Below are 19,480 nucleotides of genomic sequence, written 5' to 3'. Positions count from 1 at the left end.
TTCGGCAGCATCGGTTGGCGCGTAGCATTGGATCATGGTAAAGGGTTTGAATCCATATTCTGAGTCTAGCCAAAAAAATGACAAATAATGCAAGGTTTTACTTAAGTGATGTATTGCTATTTGTTTGATTATGCATGGTACATGTAAAACTACCATTGAATTTTTTGTTGGTAATATGTGTCTTATTACTGATTTTCTATGGTTTTAATTATTTGGATATCAATCGTTAAAGAATGATCCATTCTGTGCATTGCAGATCATTCAGATTCAGCGACAGCCAAACAGAAAATCCAATGCCAAAGAAGTGGAATTTGAGGAAATTCATTCAAACGGGAGAAGCACAATCCAGCCAGAAGCATCAATAAGAGCAACATAAAAAGGAAAACAGACAGATACAGCCAGTTTGGCTTACCTGCTAAAACGGTGGAAAGTGGTAGAAATTCGGATGAAGAAGAAGTGAAGCTGTTAGCTAGAGTGTGTATTGTGTGATAGGCTACACCAGTTTCTAGGGCCAACTTCCTGTGTTTCAGCTTCGGCTCGCTCGGTGGTGTACCTACAAGAAAAGAGCCGGTTTTACAATTCAAGCTGTGCGGTGGTGAAGTGTTTGGCAGTCAATGGATGTTTGTCATCTCCTGGCGTTGTTCCCGTACCTCCTCCTCCAGTCAGTGTCGGTATCCTGTTCAGGGCTCAGGTGTGTTGTGCCGTCTAAGGGCAGGAGCGTTGCCCTCTTTTTGTGTGGAACAGTTGCCAGAGAAAAATCGTCAAAACGTGGGGCGAAATCAAGAAAGGTAAGTACCTCGTCGTTCGTTTCGGGGTTTTGGCGGGAGCTTCAACTTTTGTTTATGTTGATTGGTGATATCTGTTGGTGAAAGGCTTATCGAGGAAACAAATAAGAGGATTACCTATTTTTGATGCGGGTCGTACTGGTGAATGTGAGAATGGCCTATCGATTGAATGTTTTACTGTAATACTAGGTAACCTGTGCGTGCAAGGAAACATATTTGTTTTAGGATACCAAGCGAATTAAAGTCGGTGTATTTGAGCCAGTAAGTAAAATTAAAGGTCCGCACATATCTAAAAATACAAGGAACTAATTTGTTACACTTGGAAACTAGAAACAATGTCCTACAGATGGAAAAATAGAAATTTAGAAAACCTGTACCATGATCGTAGAGTCAATCTTGGCACGTTTCTGATCTACCTGGCTGTACTTATCATTCTCGAGATTTAAGATTAAGAAAATTTCGTGGTTGTTTTTTAGAAGTTAAGTACATGATTGGCTATATCTATATAAATAAAAATAGAACTATTTTTTTCGTGTTGGGTATTATCACCACTGCGACCAAAGTTTTGAGCTATCCACTCGAATAACTGACGCTGAGGAAGACAGGGATGGGAACACTCACTTGCGAAGAGTTACACTCACTTGCTGTTTTCTCAGCACAAAAACGTGCAATCAAGAAACGATGTATGGGTGACTTTTGGCTTGTGGTTTTGTCTAAAAGTTTGCTAAATAGAGTAGGGGTCGCAAACCTATACCAAAGTCGTGGCAGACCTGTGAAAGCGACTCTCCACAAGGTGAGTGTAATTTACATTCACCTCGTGGAGAGTTGCCTTCGCAGCTCCCTCACGCCTTTCGATATGCGTGTGCGACCCATACTTTGTTCGGCAAACTTTTAGACAAAACCAAAAGGTAAAAGTCGTCCATACATCGTTTCTTGATTGCACGCTTTTGAGCTGAGAAAATAGCAAGTGAGTGTAACTCTTCGCATGTGAGTGTTCCCATCCCTGGAGGAAGATTACAAATGGTAGTCGAAATACGCGTATCTGTCAAAGGATAAGCAATTAGGGCGGAATTAAAAGGTACGAAACTGATTACACTCATTCGAAGTTCTACGTATTGTTTTTCCTCCAAATGGGAAAAGCTGGTAAATATTTCTGGACGAGGAATGTCTTTTTCATCTACTGCTAAAAGTTTTGCCCCTGTCCAGGGAGTTATCGAAAGATTAATGCTTTCTAGCCAGTCTGCTGATTCTTGATTTTTGCAGACAATTGATCTGTTGAGAGTTTTATTTTGAGGTATCCATAGTTTGCAACATCCCGGTATGATGGGTTGATCCTTTCCTCAGTCCTTTCAGAGGTATTGGGAGTTTTGAGCGAACCGCATTAATCCGGTGTTGCACATTGCTGCTTTTCATATGGGGTTTATGAGCACCCCCGTGCTGGAATTATATTACCACTTGTGTGGTATTTATATGTCACGAACCTGAGCATGAGCATTGATGGCCGTACAAATTCGTAGTTGTTACTCAAACAATCGAAATCATACAAGGAATCAACAAACGGAGCTTGGAAGTACCATACCGTACTCAGTATGCACCTTCCAGAATTCCAAACTATATGAGGTCAATAACGACGCCAGCCACGCCCTTACAGTCATCGAAGAAGGGAAGGGGTGCTCTGCTTCTCTACGCCTGTCACAGAAAGAGTTTTTTTTTAAGTGGGTAGGGGGAAAAGTCACATAATCTGGACTCACCTCATAAGTGATGTCAATCAAAACACTTGCTTTCATTTTGATCAAAATATTACACATGTCATCACCGAAGATGACGAACCATTTAAATTATTTTGTTGATCCAAACACGAATGAAACATACAGGGGATAGACAAAATGATCGGGACAGGCAAAATTTTCGCATTTAAAAAAATGGTCGACTAGCTGTACCTTTTCGAAAAACCGCATACAAAATTTCAAATTTTTACTGTAAGCTGGTTAACTAGTTGTCAATCAATGGTCCAAATGTGGGAAATTCAACAAAATGTTACTTGTGAACTTGTGTCCACACTTGACGTGACAAACGTTTCAATATTTGTTTGGATAAATGCATGAAAAATATGGTTGAGTTTTTGTTTCACAATAAAATGAGTATTTTAATATGGAACGATCTCACAGATAAATATCCATCCTGTGTCCAGTGATTGTGCTCCTAATCCATGCTAACAGAAGCGGCTTTTATCACTCTTATCCGGAAAGTATAATTGAAATTGAAACTGTATTTTGGGGTCACCCCCTCAAAAACATGTAATTTTTTAGGCCCATATCTCCGCCAATTTGCGTCAGATTTCACAACCACAGGTTTCATTCAAAATATAATAAATCAAAGAAACTTTGAACATGGTTGAGATGAAACTTTTTTTTTATATTTGTATGTAAACTTAATCTAAAGCTGCCAAATTCTCTAAAAAATGAATACAAGTTTTCGGCAGTGTCGCTGGAAATAGAGTCGACTAAATTTTAAGATAAGAGCGGTAAGGTAATACATCATATTTTCTATTAGCTTTCAGCTGCTTCTTACCGACATTAGCTAAAAAATCTAGAAAAAAAGGTGATTAAGTAAATTAACTCTTGATGTCATCGACCAAAAGTTTAGGGTCACCCCTCATTATGATGAATCGGCCAAATGTTTGGGGTCACTTTCGTGAAACATGGAAAAGTGATTTGGTGATATCTTCGTCATCTTTAGTTACGGGATGACGATTTTTTTTTGAATAAAAGCTCGCCTGTTCTATGCAAATCAGCTTGGTGCTCGTACCGATGACCACATTTTGGAAGATTAAGGATAACCTATAGAGTGGGTCATCGTTTATATGGAAAAATGATAAATTCAATGGTACCCCATCAGATCAAAGCTTTTTTGAAACCATTTCAGGACCCAAATGAGTGTGCATAATTTGAGCACGATCGGTTATGTTTACGTTTTGCGCATCGCGTTTGAAGTTTGTATGGGGTTTTACATGGAAAAACACACTTTTTTTGCATTTCTCTCATAATAAGCTCGATTTTTTCTGAAACCATGTAACCGATAAAGTTAAAACATAGCCTAGAGTGTCCTGAAAAACTTTGTTGAAGACCGCGAAGTGATCTGATGCTTATGAAAAAAGTTATAGCGTTGACATTGCTTGGCGAAACAGTATGATTTTGTTGCTATTGTTATTCCTTTACATGTTAAAACATAAACACATGCATGCGATTCGTTGGTTCTAACTATTTTCCCAAGCATCGGATCGTTTTGCGGTCTTCAACAAAGTTTTTCAGAACATCCTAGGCTATCATTTTATAGTATCGGTTAAAAAGTTTCAGACAAATTTTTTCAACTTATTGCAAAAAATGCAAAAAAGTATGTTTTCCCATACAAAATCCCATACAAATTTCAATTGCAATGCGCAAAGTGTAGACGCAACCGATCGTGCTCAAATTTTGCACAGATACTCAGGACCCGAAATGGAACCAAAAAAGCTTTGATCTGAGAAAACGGTTCCGATGAGCCACGCTATTGTACATACTCATATACTGCATATACTCATTGCAGAGAGTAATCCTATAGAAATGTTAAATGACGTATACCCGGAACGATTTTTGAAAGAACTCTTGGAAGTATTCTCGTAAAAACCTTGAAACTGTTACTGGAGGAAGCTCTCGAGGTTTCCCTGTAAGAATTTCTGATGGTAGTCCCTGGAGAAATTATTGAAGAATTTCCTGGAGATATTTCCGGAGAACTCGCAAATAATGGAGTTCGTGGAAAAAAAAAAATGAAAATCACCTGAAAGATTGCCTGGGCGAATCACTGGAATATATTCATAAACAAATGAAGGAATTTAGGAAAGAAATCCTAGAGGAATTCCTGGTGTATTTCTTTGAAAAATTATGGGAGGAAATCCTCGGAGAATTCTGAAAATGGTTTTCCCTGGGAGAATTTTTGAAGGATTCCCTTTAAAGACTCTATGACATTTCCCCGAATTCCATTACCCCGAATGACATTACCCCGAATTCCATTACCCCGAATGACCCATTTCCCCGAATTCCATTACCCCGAATGACCCATTTCCCCGAATATTTTTTATAACAATAAATTTCGTATTTTCCAATACGAAGGAAAAACATGACGTTCATCCCGGAACGAACTAGCTTGGTTGATAAAACTTTATTCTGCCTATTTTTTTGCGGTAAGTATACCCAAGCATATGATCTCCTGGGATCCTTTGAATAGATTTTTGACCAGTATGATTGAAAGAACAGGCAATAACCAAAAAAAGGAAAAAATCTCTACTGAACAATTGGATTCTAATCATATGGACGACAGAAATAAACTAATGTGATCATTTCCCTCTTCTTTATAACAGTATAACTTGAAAGAACAGCCTATGATTAAAAGAAGGAAAAATCTGTGATAAAAATAATAACAGTTGCGACGCCAACAAATTGTTTAAATTGATGATTAGAAAGAATAGCCTATGCTTGAAAGAAGGCTACATAGTAGTGATAATGTCTTTGGTAGTAAGGTCAAAGAGAACAACATATGCTAAAAAAAAGGAAAATTTTTGTTGGAAATGTGGTGAAACACTTGGTGTACCGTTGATTACTCATGGCGGGTCTCGAGGTAGGCTTGTGGATAAATCATACGGATATTGGGCCATTCGGGGAAAGGGGTTATTCGGGGTAATGGATCATTCGGGGTAATGGAATTCGGGGTAATGTCATTCGGGGTAATGGAATTCGGGGTAATGGAATTCGGGGAAATGTCCTAAAGCCCCTTTAAACATGTCTGCAAGTGCTTCCAGCATGTAAGTACTCATTTTTTAAAATAAGTTACTGTGTCTTCTGCGCATTAAAAACCGTTGCTTTGCCGTGACTCTTCTGTGGCACGTATGTTGCTAGGAAGAATCCATTATTTTAAGAATTCCTGAAGGAATCCCGGATGAAACTGCTAGAATCTCTGGGAAATTTTTAGGCAAATTCCTACACAAAAAAAAAGACACTACACTGTCTTCAGCTAGAGGCTGCACAGACTGAACATTACATACACGAGACAACGGACAACACACATAACACCCAGTGGCCCAATGGCGAATTTTCCGTTTGACGAAAAGTTTTCCCCGGCTGGAGCGGGAATCGAACCCGCACTCCGAGGCTTACGAAACGCCTAGACGACTGACGCCGCTAACCGCACGGCCACGAAGCCCACTGAACTCGGAAGCTCACCCAAAACTCGGAAGAAAATCCCTGGTGAAATTCCTGAAGAAATTCTTTGATAAGTCCGAAAACAATCGTTGTACGTAATCCTTGAGGTAGCCCGGGAGAATTTCTGATGGAGTAACTTGATAGTTTTTCGGAAGAATTCCTGGAGGAACATCTAAATGAATACTATTTAGAACATCCCTGAAAAATCCCTGGAATGTCTGGAAGAGTTCTTAAAAAAAATCAATGGAAAAATTTCTTGAAAAAAAATCTCGGGTATATTCCTGAAGGAATCGCCAGGACGAATTTCTGTATGAATTGCTTTGCAGGAGCTGCAGGGTGTATTCTTGAAAGAATTCATAAATGGATTCCTGAACAAACCCGTGGATGAACCTCTAAATGATTTCTTGGAGATAATTGTGAAAGAACTCCTGGATGGCTTCTTGGGGAATTACCTGCCTCCTGTGGCATCTCTTTATAGGCATCTTGAAGAACACCAATACAAATCGCTGGAAGAATGCCCATAGAAATCCTTGAAGTAATTTAAAACGGTCTTAATTTAATCATGGAGAAATTGCATCCCTGGAGAAGATCATGAAAGGATCACTAAAATTTCTGAAGGAACCCCTGAATACTTTTTTGTAGAGATCCAGAGAGGACTATCTATAGAGAGGAATCACTACAGATGTTCGAGAAGCCATCCTTGGAAGAATAACCGGAGCAATCCCTGTAGGAGTCCATGAAAGAATTCCTGGATGAGTCCCTGGAGGAGTTCCTGAAGAAATTCCTGCAGGAATGCCTGGAGGATTCCCTGTAGAATACTTTGGAGGAATTCCTGGTGGGATCCCTGGGGGAGTTTCTGAAAGTATACCTGGAGGAAATCCCTGGATAAATACCTGGAACAATCCCTGGAGGAATTTCAGGAATAATTCTTGGAGGAGTCCGTTCAGGAACTCTGGGATGAATCTATGGAGAAATTTCTGAATGACTTCGTGGAGGAATTTCTTGAGGAATTCTTGGTGAACCCCTGAAAGATATCCTAAAGCAGTGATCCTCAGGCTTATTTTTTCAGCTGCTTGTATCGCAACATCCATATCGATTTGTCAATAGATAAACCAGCTATTCATCATTATTCTGGGTGTAAGACAACCTCCATAAAAAAAATGCAAAGATATTTACCACAACATTTTAATCTAGACATAAAGCAGACCGCACTTTGGCGATCACAGCCCTAGAGGAATCCTGGAGGAAATCCTGGAGGTAATCCAGAAAGAAATCCTGGAGGAATGTCTGGAGGAACTTCTGGACAAGTTTGAAGGAAGTGTTGGAGGAATCTTTGAAGGCATTTCTGACGAAATACCTGGAGGAATTCCTGGAGGAGTCCCTGTTGAAATTCCTGGAGAAGAAATTCATAGATACATACCTCGAGTAATCGTTGAAAAAAAAATATGGAGGTATTCCTGGTTAGATTCTCGCTGGATTTCGTAGAGATACCCTTGAGACGATTCCTGGATGAATTCTTAAAGGTTTTCCTTGAGGAGTTCCTGGAGAAATTTCTGGATGAAATGCTGAAGGAGTTTATGATGGAATACCTGGATAAATTCATAGAGGAATCCCTGGAGAAATGCCTTACGGAATTCTTGGAGAAGTCCCTAGAGGAACTCCTTAGGGAACTCCTATAGATATTATTGGAGGAAATCCTAGAGCAAAGCCTGGAGGAATGCCTAGAGGAATCCCTGGAGCAACTCCTGGGAGAACTCCTGGATGAATTCCTGGGGAAATTTCTGAAGGAATCCCTGGAAGATTTCCCGGAGAAATTCCTGGAGAAATTTCTGTAGGAATTTCTGGAGGAAATACTTGAGGAATACCTGGAACAATTCCTGGAGGAATTTCTGAAAACATACCTGGAGAAATTCGTGCAGAAATTCCTGGGATAATTCCTGAAAGTATTCTTGTAAGCATGAATTCCTGGAGGAAATTTTGGAGGAATCCCTGAAGGAACTTCCGGAGGAATGCCTACAGAAATCCCTGAAAGAATTCCTGGAGGAACTCCTGGAGAAACTCCTGAAGGAATACTTGGACTAATTCCTGTCTTGGAAGTATTCCTGAATGAATGCCTGGAGGAATGCCTGGAGAAATTCTTGGAGACATGCCTGTAGGAATTCCCGAACGAGTCATTAGAGGAATATCTAAGGAAATCCCTGGAGGGGTTCCTGGACAAATCTCTGGAGGAATCCCAAGAGAAATCCCTTTAGGAATAAAAGTTCCCTTCAAAGACGAAAAAAAAGATTTTAACAGTGATTTTTATTTTTCTATCGACTTTTCGAACCCTCTAATCAGAATACCCTCTTCGAATGAGCGTAATCAGTTTCGTACCTTTTAATTCCGCCCTAATTGCATATCCTTTGACAGATACGCGTACTTCGACTACCACTTGTAATCTTCTTCAGTGTCAGTCATCCACTCTGTGGATACGCGTATCTGTCAAAGGATAAGCAATTAGGGCGAAATTAAAAGATACGAAACTAGTGTAATTCGAAAAAAGTGATTAATAGTTTCATCTAAAAAAAGTACTATATGTTTTTGATTAAGGAAAAACATGGTAGGTACCCTCAAAGATGAATCAAAATAATCGTTAGATGTCGAAAGCAAAAAAAAAAACAGACAGACAACAAACAACACAAATCAACAAACTAGGGAACCAATTTGTTACTCTACCTACACTGTTTTCCGGCAAAAACCACACAACGCGCTCAATTTCTCTTATCTTCGTAATCCACGAATTCAAACACTTTTCCCACATTTAGCAATTTTCCACGGTTATGTTGGCCAACAGCCGCAACCACTCCGGCGCACAAACACACGCGGAAGCAAACACATCCCCACTTTCAAGCCCACTGTTTTGCCTCAAATAACATAACAGGAAAATGAGCGCCCTGGGAACTAGGGCAGCAGCAGTGGAAACCGCTCATGTTTGTGAGCGCCGTGCGACATGGCAAAAGTTCCACCGCAATAAATTTGGTTTAGACTGGGTGAAAACGACGCCACTATTCAGAAAAAAAGTTTCCAAACCGTGTAAAGCATGTTTCAGGAAGCTGCACGCGCCTACTGCAGGAGGATGCAGCTATAGGTGTGACAGGAGCCACGCGCAGCTGCCTCTGCAGCAGTAATTGCATTTGGAGAATATTTATTCAATAAACAAACATTTTTAAAATATGCGATAAAGCATACGTGCGTTGGAATGGTGCGGAAGCTAATTGGAAAATAAATTAGGAAATGCGGCGGAATCTGTATGGATGTATGGTGGATACATATTGCGGCATTCACGATACATGTATGACAAAAAAAACAATGACTGAAATGTTTCATTCTATCAAAAATTTAAATCTTTAATTTAGTAAAACATTCTTGTCACTTTTCTGTTCCAAAAGGGTTGCATAAAAAAAAAACATGTCTGCAAATCATAGATTTCATTTACAATTTGACGGTCTGTATCAAGAACAAAACTCAGAAAAATAAAATAAATTACACCACGTTTGCAATTGTATCGTTATATCATTGCACATTCTACGAAAGTACGATTACTGAAGGAATATTCTAGAGAATCTTGAATGAATTTCTTCAGGAAATGCTGACAGAATCTCATATAAATTGCCGGAGAATCTGCTGGATGGATTTTTGGAGTGAATTTTGAATGAAAATCTCCAGGTACTCCTGTAAGGACAACTCTGGAAGAAAATATCTAAGGATAATGCATTTTTAACAAGGAATGCTGTATGGTTTAGCATCCTGCTAGGGTTAATCAAAATTCTGTGTCTTCTTATTTTCAAGTTTTTCCCAGTACGTTAAGCCGTAGCAGTGAATTGGTACAAGCCTGTATACAGCACCTCCTAGATCAATTTGCTGAGAAATTTCCTGAGTAACTTCTGTAGGTAGTTTTGGGGAATTCCCAGAGGAATTCATAAGAAATATATAGAGGACCTGCCCAAAGTACTTGCTAAAGCAATTGCTTAACTTAAGTTCCTTCTGGTTTTCTTGGAAACTTTTAGTGAAGTGTTTTTGAGGATCATCTAAACAAAAAGTTTTTGAAAAACTCCTGACGAACTCCTTGTGTGTTTTTCGAAATACTCCAGAAACATTTTCGTGAATAATTCCCTTCAAAACACCTCAGAGAATTTATCATGACACTTTAAAGTGTTCCAAAATGTTTGGGATAGGCAACTTTTTTCTCTCTCACAAAAAAGTTCGACATGCTGTAACTTTTTATAGAGAGCATCAAAAATTCTCAAATTTTGACTGTTTGTCAACTTATTATCTGTGCATCATTGGTTCAAACTTGAGCTCGATTGATTAATTTTTCGCGAAGTTAGAACCGTTTTCGTAGATCACTATTGTTATCATGGCTTGACATTTTTTGGATTCGAAAAAATGTATTTTTTTACATAAATGTCAATAAATTTTAGTTTTGATATCCAAAGATTTTCCACTTTTGTTCTCAAGTTATCTCTAATAAGATATAAAGGGTGATACGGTCAAAATTTGGTCAAACAATTTTTTTCATAACTTTAGACTGCGTACACCAAAACAGCTAATTTTTGGACCAGTAATGCTACATTATATGTAGCTTATGCCATAAAATTTTCATCAAAATCGATAAAGTAATAGTTGATATATAGATAAAACCATCGACCTACCTTTTTAAAATTTTGTACAAAGGCGCTCCATAGTAAGTTTTCGGAATGTTAAGGTCAGTAAAGCACAATTTTGATTATAGAACTACCAATACTGCTCCGATTTTTATCAAAATTTTACAGTATAATACTATTAGGTAAATATGTTCTCAGTAAAATTTTGAGCCATTTTGTATGAATACTTTCAAAGTTGTAGCAGTTTGAATATGAAAAAAACTGACCGGGTGCCACTTAATCAAATATAACTTTGTAACGGCTGGATCAAATTGAATGAAATTTTTACATTACATTTCGATTTGCATATTCCACATACAGAAAAATTTTCATTGAAATCGGTTAAGGCTCTATAAATAAAACAGTAAAAATGTGTGAATCCTCTTTGCACAATATTTTAAAATTGCAGATCTCAGGGTTCTACAATATCTTCGCAAATACTAGACCGATTTTGATGAAAATTTTATGGTACAAGCTACATGTAATGTACCATTACTGATCCAAAAATCAGCTGTTTTTGTGTACGCAATCTAAAGTTATGAAAAAAATTGTGTAACCAAAATTTGACTTGACTTGACAAAATTTGACAAAATTTGACCACCTAAACAAATAGAACTTTGTAACGGCTGGATCAAATTGAATGAAATTTTTACACAACATTTTGATATGTATACTTTACATACAGAAAAATTTTCATTGAAATTGGTTCAGTATTTCTGGCTCTATAAATAAAAGAGTAAAAATGTGTTCCTATTTTTTAATCCTCTTTGTACAAAATTTTAAAATTGCAGTTTTCAGGATTCACAATATCTCCGCAAATACTAAACCGATTTTGATGAAAATTTTATGGTATAAGCTACATATAAAGTACCATTACTGGTCCAAAATTCAGCTGTTTTGGTGTACGCAGTTTCAAGTTATGAAACAAATTGTTTGACCAAATTTTGACCGTATCACCCTTTAGACTGTTTCAGAAATTATAAATACACTTTGTTTACTAAATTTAATGAACTGTTCTAATGATTTTTACCAACTTCTTTCAGAGTATAGCATATTGTACTCCATATTTTTATATTTCCTTTCAATACAGTATGCGGCAGGAAAAAATGCGAAAGTTTTTTTCAACTTCAAACCTCATTTTCGTCCATTTGACATTAACCAATCTATGTTTCAACGTTCCATGATCTATAATAGGCTAGTTTTCTGAAAAGGTAATTAAAAAATTTCCCATTTTGGTCACTTACCTTTACAGGGCGGCGCCTGAAGATGAAGACAACCAGAATTTTCAAACCGCAGAAAATCACACAGGTCGCTAAATTTCGCATCTGATAAAACAAAATTTTTGATTTTCTCTACAATATCATCAAATATATGTACTTATTTCATCTGGTATGTGAAACTACATGGCTCTGGATCAGTGTGGTCTGGTTGTTCATCGAATTTGAGCTAATTTTGTTACTGTTATAGTCATTTTGTTTAATGACCATTGGGCGCGCAGTTTATTGATATCCGCTTATTAGGCCTACATTATCACATGTTAAACATCAAATATGTTCATTTTTATTTTCAGTGCTAGAATATAAACATTGACTAATACACTGTCATGAAAAAATAGTCATATATATCCCATATTTAGCGTGCAATAGTGCCTTGAACTTTTCGCATTTTTTCCTGCCGCACCCTGTAGTCTTGATATTTCAAAGAACAGTCGAGTTCTCTAACAAATAACAAAATTTTTCAAATTTGCATTTGCACAAAGGTGTTTTTTAATGATTTCAACATTATTTATCACTAAATACCAAAAAATATCTAAATCTTTATCACATTCGCCTTGTCAACAAGTTGTGATCAAAATTTGGGAAAAATCGATAAAGGCATTTCAACAACATTTTTTCGGATATCAAGTTTCTTATTTTTAAAGGTTTTCTACATAAGAACTACCATACAGTTTCTAAGCTTTCCTGAGCGCATTTAATCTAAACAAACTATTTTTTTCAGTTCATTCGATCTTTCAGATGGCAAAGCTTGTCATACCATAAAATCGAATGCAGTAAGCAGTAATTAAGACATTCGTTTGCTTAACGTTTGTTGCTACTGGTGTTGTTGAGAAATTTGAAACAAAAAAATTGTGTTGGGAAGGCCCGTAATGGTGGTTCTTGATCAAATATTCCAGTAAGAATCACTCTTACCAATCGAGATATATCTTTTATTATCGATACAGCCATTTTTATTTTGTTTAGAAATTAAATATTTTATTTGTGAGATTTTTTCTTTTCTACTATGCTACATTTTTTGACCACTTTGTGAAACTTCAAATTTTAATCATTTAGTTTACAGAGCCCTATTTTTTATTTTTTACCAGAAACATCATCAAAATTGGTATTATTTGCTTCGTTAGCATGTTTACTATAAGTGCTAGAAGTAACTTTTCTGGGTATTGTGCTCAAATTGAAATGGCAGTTAACCGTTAGTGTATTTATAATTTCTGAAACAGTCTATATATTAGAGCCTATTTGGATTAAATCAAGAACACATTTAGTAAATATTGTGTGGTATTGAAAGTTTGACTTTATTTCTTCTATATGGGTAAAAATTTCAACCCGATATAACTTAATTCGTCGTGAGAAAATATTACATTTTATAACGTCGTATCAAGTATCAATATATTGTTGATAAACGTTAAAAAATCGGTTCACTGGTTTCCGTTCACAATAAGTTGTGTAAAAAAGTGTTTTACGAGAACGGTTCTAACTTCGCGAAAGATTAATAAATCGAGCTCAAATTTGTACCAATGATGCTCATATAACACGTTGACAAACAGTCAAAATTGAGATTTTTTGATGCACTGTATGAAAAGTTACAGCTTGTTGAACTTTTTTTTGTGAGAGATAAAAAGTTGCCAATCCCAAACGTTTTGGCCACCCCCTGTATACATATACTGAAGATTAGGGTGGCCCACACTTATATGAAAAACAAAAATTTCGATGAATGCCAAGTCTTACCTCCTAAATCAGTTGTTTTGGACTTCCAGAAGCTACGTTCAAAATTTGAGCAAAATCGGTTGAGCCTAAGGGGGCGCTCAGAACGCTTGAAGTTTGTATGGGAAACTTGGCCAAATGTATGCAGAAATTTTAGGCTTTAGAATTTTGCCGCTAGGTGGTGCTGTAGGTGTTCAATAAATAAACCCTTTCCAAAACAGAGTTATTACAGAAATTCCGTCCAAAGTTTCAATAAGAATTTCTTCCAGTTTTTCCGTGAATTACTTCCAGTCCTTCAAGGACTTTCTATCGGAGTTTCTCCAGGATTTACATCCGGAGCTGCACTAGGAATTTCATTTGGAGCTGCTTCAAGAATTTTAAGTTCCTTTAAAAATTCCATCCGGAGTTCCTCCAGGACTTCAGTTCAGAGCTCCTTCGGGGAAACCGTCCGCATTTATATCCGGCCCTAATTCCTCCATGCATTTCTTCCGGAGTGCTTCCAAAACTTTTTTTTTGCTAGAGTTTGTTCAGGAATTGCGTCCAGAGCACCTCCATGAATTCTCGTATGGTGTTCCTCCAGTAATTCTTTCAGGAGTTTCTCCAGGATTTTCTTCCGAAGTACTTCCAAGAAACTTCCTTCCAGAGTTTTTTCAAAAATTCGGTCTGAAGTTCCTCCAGGAATTATGCACATAGTTCCTCCTGCAAGTTCGCCCGATGTTCCTGTAAGAACCCCTCTTAGATTTTTTTTGTAATTTTTTCCAGTATGCATCTAGGACTGTCTCTCGGAATTCATCGAGGAATTTCGTCCGGAGTTTCTTTTAGAATTCCCCCAGGACTTTCCTAAAGAGTTTCGCCTTCAGAATTTCAGTTTAGAGTTCTATCCCGAGCTCCTTCGAGAGGAACTCTGGAAAATATTTCTGCAGGAACTTCAGGAAAAATCTTGTAAAAACTTCCATTAATATTCTTGGCAGAGTTTCGGCAGCAAATGCTGCAGGAACTCCGGAAAGATTTCTCGGATAAATTCAATAAAGAAATCCTGAACGAAATTTTTAATGAAATCTCTGGCATTCCTGGAAGCATTTTCGAGGATATTCCTGGAGGAACTGCGGAGGAAGTCTAGATATAACTTTTGGAGTTACTTGGCCAGTACAGGAATACCGAATAAGACTTCTAGAAGCTTTCTTAAAGCTTTTCCTAGAGGAACTTTGGAAGAAATTGCTGAAAAAATCCGGAAAAAGGGCTGAGAGTTTTCTGGAAACAAGGGCTGGACAAGTTTCGACAGGAGGTCCTGGAGTATATTTGAAATAAAACCCTTAGTGAAATTGCTAGCAATCCAGGAAACATAGCGGAAGACATGCCTGGAGGAACTTCGATCGAAACTGCTTGAGCACTGCCGGAAGAATTTTTTTTAGAAATTCTTGAAGTGCTGAAGGAATTCGGAAGGAAGTTTTGAAGAAACTTTCCTTGAACTTTTGTAGCAACTCTGGAAAAGATCCTTGAAGATTCCATAAAGAATTCCTGAAGGGACTCCAGGAGGATGTGACGGCTAAGCAAGAAAGTTATGAAGGATTACGAGAAAAATCTGGAAGTATTCCGTAGAAAGCCCGAAAGGAGTCCTCAAATTTTTTTTGGAGGTACATAATTCTAGAAAAATTCCCCCAGATACATTTTCGGAGGAATCCTCAGATAAATTTCCGGAGTAATCCTAGAATAAAAAAATCCTGGAGTAAACATCGAAGAAATTTTCTAACAAATCTTTGGAGAAGTTCTTGAAAGAATTTCTAGTGGAGTTCTTGCAGAAATTCTTTTCAGAATCCTCGCAGGAATTCTGAAAAGAATCCTCGGAGGAATTTTTTCAACAACATTTCAGAAGCTTGAAATGTTATTGGAGAGATTCCCCTCTACTGACTCTGCTGACTCTCTTTTAATTATGCCCGAAAGAATCCCTTGTAGTAACATAAAGGGAATTCCATATTAAACTTCTGAAGAAACTACTAAAAGAACAAAAAAAAGTTGACAATGGATTCCCTGAAAAAAAAAATCAGGCTGATTTCTGGAGGATTTGTAGAAACTATTTTTACGAATACTGAAGATTCTTGGAAACCCTAGATGAAATTGATGAAAAATTTATCTACAGAGTACTTTCTAAAATTCCCTTCCTTCTGGAAATCGTTCAGGAATATCTTCGGGATTGCTTCAAGAACTTCCTCCAGCACGAAAATCACTGAAAAAGAATCTCAAAACAATTTCTTTAGTTTTAAGAAATTTTCGACGTTAGGTTGGAACCCTTTGTTGTCACCTAAATTGCAACTAACAGAATGTTATTTTAGGTAGATGGTGGTTGTCACATTCCGATATCGTTTTCCAATTTCTTGAATGTTGGAAGACCGACTAGATTTAATCATACCACTGGGGGTCGATCTTGGGATGTCGCTAGTCGGTTTACATGGCAAGTAGACGCCGATCTTCACGGTAGTTCTCTAGTCGCAGGTCGTAGACCACCCGTCTACTGCAGCTTATGTCGAGATATCCGTCGCCAACTCCTTGACGTTCACAGCGTTCTGGCTCCTACCAAGTGGGTTACGTTAATCCGTGAGGCCGCTGATTGTCACATCCCAAAGGCGGGCGGTAATGGTGGCAGAAAAAGAGTGCCATGGTGGAATGCCGAGTTCTACCGGGCAATCAAATTTAGGCACAAGCACCTAAGAGTCCACAAGGCCCAGAAAGGCCTAATAAGCTGAAAAAGTTTCAACTTGTGCGAGCCAAGGCCAGCAGAGTCATTTGGGTGGCCAAGGAGGGCAAGTGCACTGACTTCACAACGAAGATCACTGAGACCACTAGTTCAGCGGAACTATGGAGGAAGGCCAAAGCTGCCAGTAGTTGTAAGAACAGACACGCGGAAAATGTGATACGAGTAGAGGGCAGCTTCATCAATGACGCAAGTACAGTCGCTGAGGCCTTTTTTGACAAATTTGCGAATCCTTCCTGCTCGCCTAGTCATTGACAGAAGCCGAGTTCTGCTTTGCAATTGCCGAGAATGCGACCGCTAAGCTCGGAAAAAACTTAATTTGCCGGAATCTCGGCAATCGCAAATTTGACATTTCTCGCGTTTAGTATCATACAGGCGTATCTACAATGATCGATTTCTCTTCATCGATTATCTCTTCGACCAATATTCGGATGATCTCTCGATGTATTTCGGTGAAGGACGACCAGGACTAGCATCTAAAACAGCAAAAAGAACCGAAAATGATTTGCCGGCCAAGTTATTACCCAAAGAGAAAATCGATGAAGAGAAATCGATCATTATAGATACGCCCGTATGATACTAAGCGCGAGATTTGTCATCAAAATTGCTGAGAATCATGGCAAAAAAATCTACTGAACTTTGCCATTTGGGTTTTTTATTGTGTGCAAGAGAGCAAAATGAAAAAAAAAATCAAAACTTCGAATCTGAACAAAACTAATTAAAATATTATTGTTTTACTTGTCAAATGTAGCACTTTGTAGAACTAGTTTTTTTTTTAATTTTATTGTCGGTAAAAGCCATCAACTTTTCATTACAGTCCAAACTCCAAGCATCGACTTTGGCGGTGCAACGGTCACTCTGAATAAGCTCTCCCCAGAGCAACAGCAACAGATTTCAATAATCACATGGCATTTTCACCTGTTTCCGATATTTAACCATTTCCCAGCGTAATCTCCTGATATATTTCTTTGTCACTCTTAAAAACTCTTAAAATGACGGGCTTGGTGGTCTTTTGGCTACCGCTTCTGATTCGTATGCTGAAGGTCATGGGTTCAATCCCTGGCCCGTCCCTTTCATTCTACTTTGTATCTTTCTATCCACTTTCTCTCTCTCTTTCTCTTTCTCTCTCTTTCTCTCTCTCTCTCTTCTCTACATATACAACTCATGTATATTCATATGTTCATAGCCATCGCTAGAACCAGAAACGAATTTAAATAAAAGTCGTTTCCCTCCCTTCCAACTTCCACTAACAGCACAGTGTATATAACGCCTACAAGTTATGCAACCAAAGCGTGCTGTGCCGCTTGACCTTATTTACCTTATAGGGCACAGCACTGTTTTGATATTGTATGGGATTTTAAAGTTTCTTGGCCTTGTTGTTTACAAAATTTCTGTGGGAGTGAAAGAGAAGGAGAGAATTTTATGCAGTGACCTATTCACCACACAATCTATCACCTTTACGAACACTATAAATAACACCCTATCTATGGATCGCATCACCGACCCAACGGTGACTCCCAGATCTCCCATCTTTTCCGTCTAACAAATACCCCAGTCCATGCTGGTTGTGGGGATGCAGAGGTGATCTCGGTCTTTAGTAGCAACAACCAGCATACTCTAACATTCCTTTCCCTTCCCAACTGACTATAAGGACGTGGCCGGCGCTAAAATTGCACTTTGAGAATAAGTGGAGTGTTCCAGCCCTTATTCAGTTGGATCTCAGTGCAATTGGTACCAGCTCAGATCAATCACGGAGGAGCAACCATTGACATGTATAGTCAGATTTGATCGTTTGATCTTAAAAACTGTGGCGACAGGTAAATTGCCGAAATTTGGCAAAGGAGAGACACAATGGCGAAGATTCAGTGATTTTTTTGCTGAGATTAATGATTTTTTTGTTTGCCGACTAGTTTAGCAAAACCAAATTTCAAATTTTAGTTTGTTAAGGTATTTTGCTGATACTTCTGCAACGACTTTTGATCAATCTCGGAAAAATGATTTTGATTACCGAAATATCAACAAAATCGCGATTTGCCGATACAGTTCAGTATTTTTTTTCTGCCGTGCTGAAGACTCTTTTTTTAAGTGTGTAGTAATAGACCTCCTCCAAAACTATGTAAAATCCACAATTAAATTATTAGGGCCTAATTAAGGTCCCAGTGCCTTACTAAACAAATTAGAATTCAAATTTAAATTGGTTGGATCTTGACTGCTCCAAACCATTATAATTTGCAGTATGATCAATATGTAGGTGATTCTAAGCAATCGACATGGTTATCGCTAAATTCATAACAATTTACAGTTTCGCCTTATCTTACTGTGTTTTTTATGGGAATTACACGTTATCCTCTGTGGAGAATTTAGATGGAACAAGTGGCAAGTGTTTCGAAATAAAATAAAAAAAAAAAAATCTCACTAATTATGCAGTCAGTTGGAATTCTATGGCGTTTTTTTCGTTTCGCTACACATCTACTTTTTGAGTGTGGATGTTCTCCTATCCGAGGGATTTAGAGCAAGTAGCGTACAATAAACTCTCCACGCTACCAACAGACGATGATGCTCGCTCTACGGAATGACTGTACACACCAGCAGGATAAGAGTCACAATTGGGGACGTGGGCAGTAGCATTTTTTTCCCACTCTCGTCCCTACCACGCAATCATTACGAAAAGACAGCTTGGGACTAATACGGCGCACTGACTGGTAAATGGCGTTGGACGTTGTTGGCCGGAATGTAGGACGGACATGGATTTTCTGTTCTTAGACAGGAGCTTTCGCAATGGAACAGTGAATGAACAAACTATCGGATTTGTTTTGTTCAGGCGATGGGAGCGCGTGGGGAATGCATTTCGCACATTTTAACTTGCTGGTGTGGCATTACCAGTGTGGATTATACATGAAACGCGGTATAATGCGTTTTTATCTCAGCTTTTATCTGAATTTTTAATGTAAGCGATGCTAATTTGTTTGGAACAGATCCAGTTTGCAGTGAGCACATCTTTGCTATTCTAAAATTATTGAGTTGTTCTTTCTGTTTTTACGGTTGCGATGAT

At 38.0% G+C, this 19,480-nt stretch overlaps 1 protein-coding gene across 1 annotated transcript in view; it reads left to right on the top strand.

Moving 5' to 3' along the window:
* Nucleotides 1–260: 260 nt before the first annotated feature.
* Nucleotides 261–19,480, top strand: part of LOC109423852 (uncharacterized membrane protein DDB_G0293934) — a 619,352-nt gene continuing 600,132 nt past the window's right edge. The window contains exon 1 of the mRNA XM_062852168.1: nt 261–788. The gene's annotated coding sequence lies outside the window, so the exon portion shown is untranslated. The remainder of the gene's footprint in view (nt 789–19,480) is intronic.

This window comes from Aedes albopictus, chromosome 2 (genome assembly GCF_035046485.1).
Source record: "Aedes albopictus strain Foshan chromosome 2, AalbF5, whole genome shotgun sequence".
Lineage (NCBI taxonomy): Eukaryota > Metazoa > Arthropoda > Insecta > Diptera > Culicidae > Aedes > Aedes albopictus.
The sequence above is the reverse complement of the archived record's forward strand: the minus strand, read 5'-3'. Positions and strand labels throughout refer to the sequence as shown.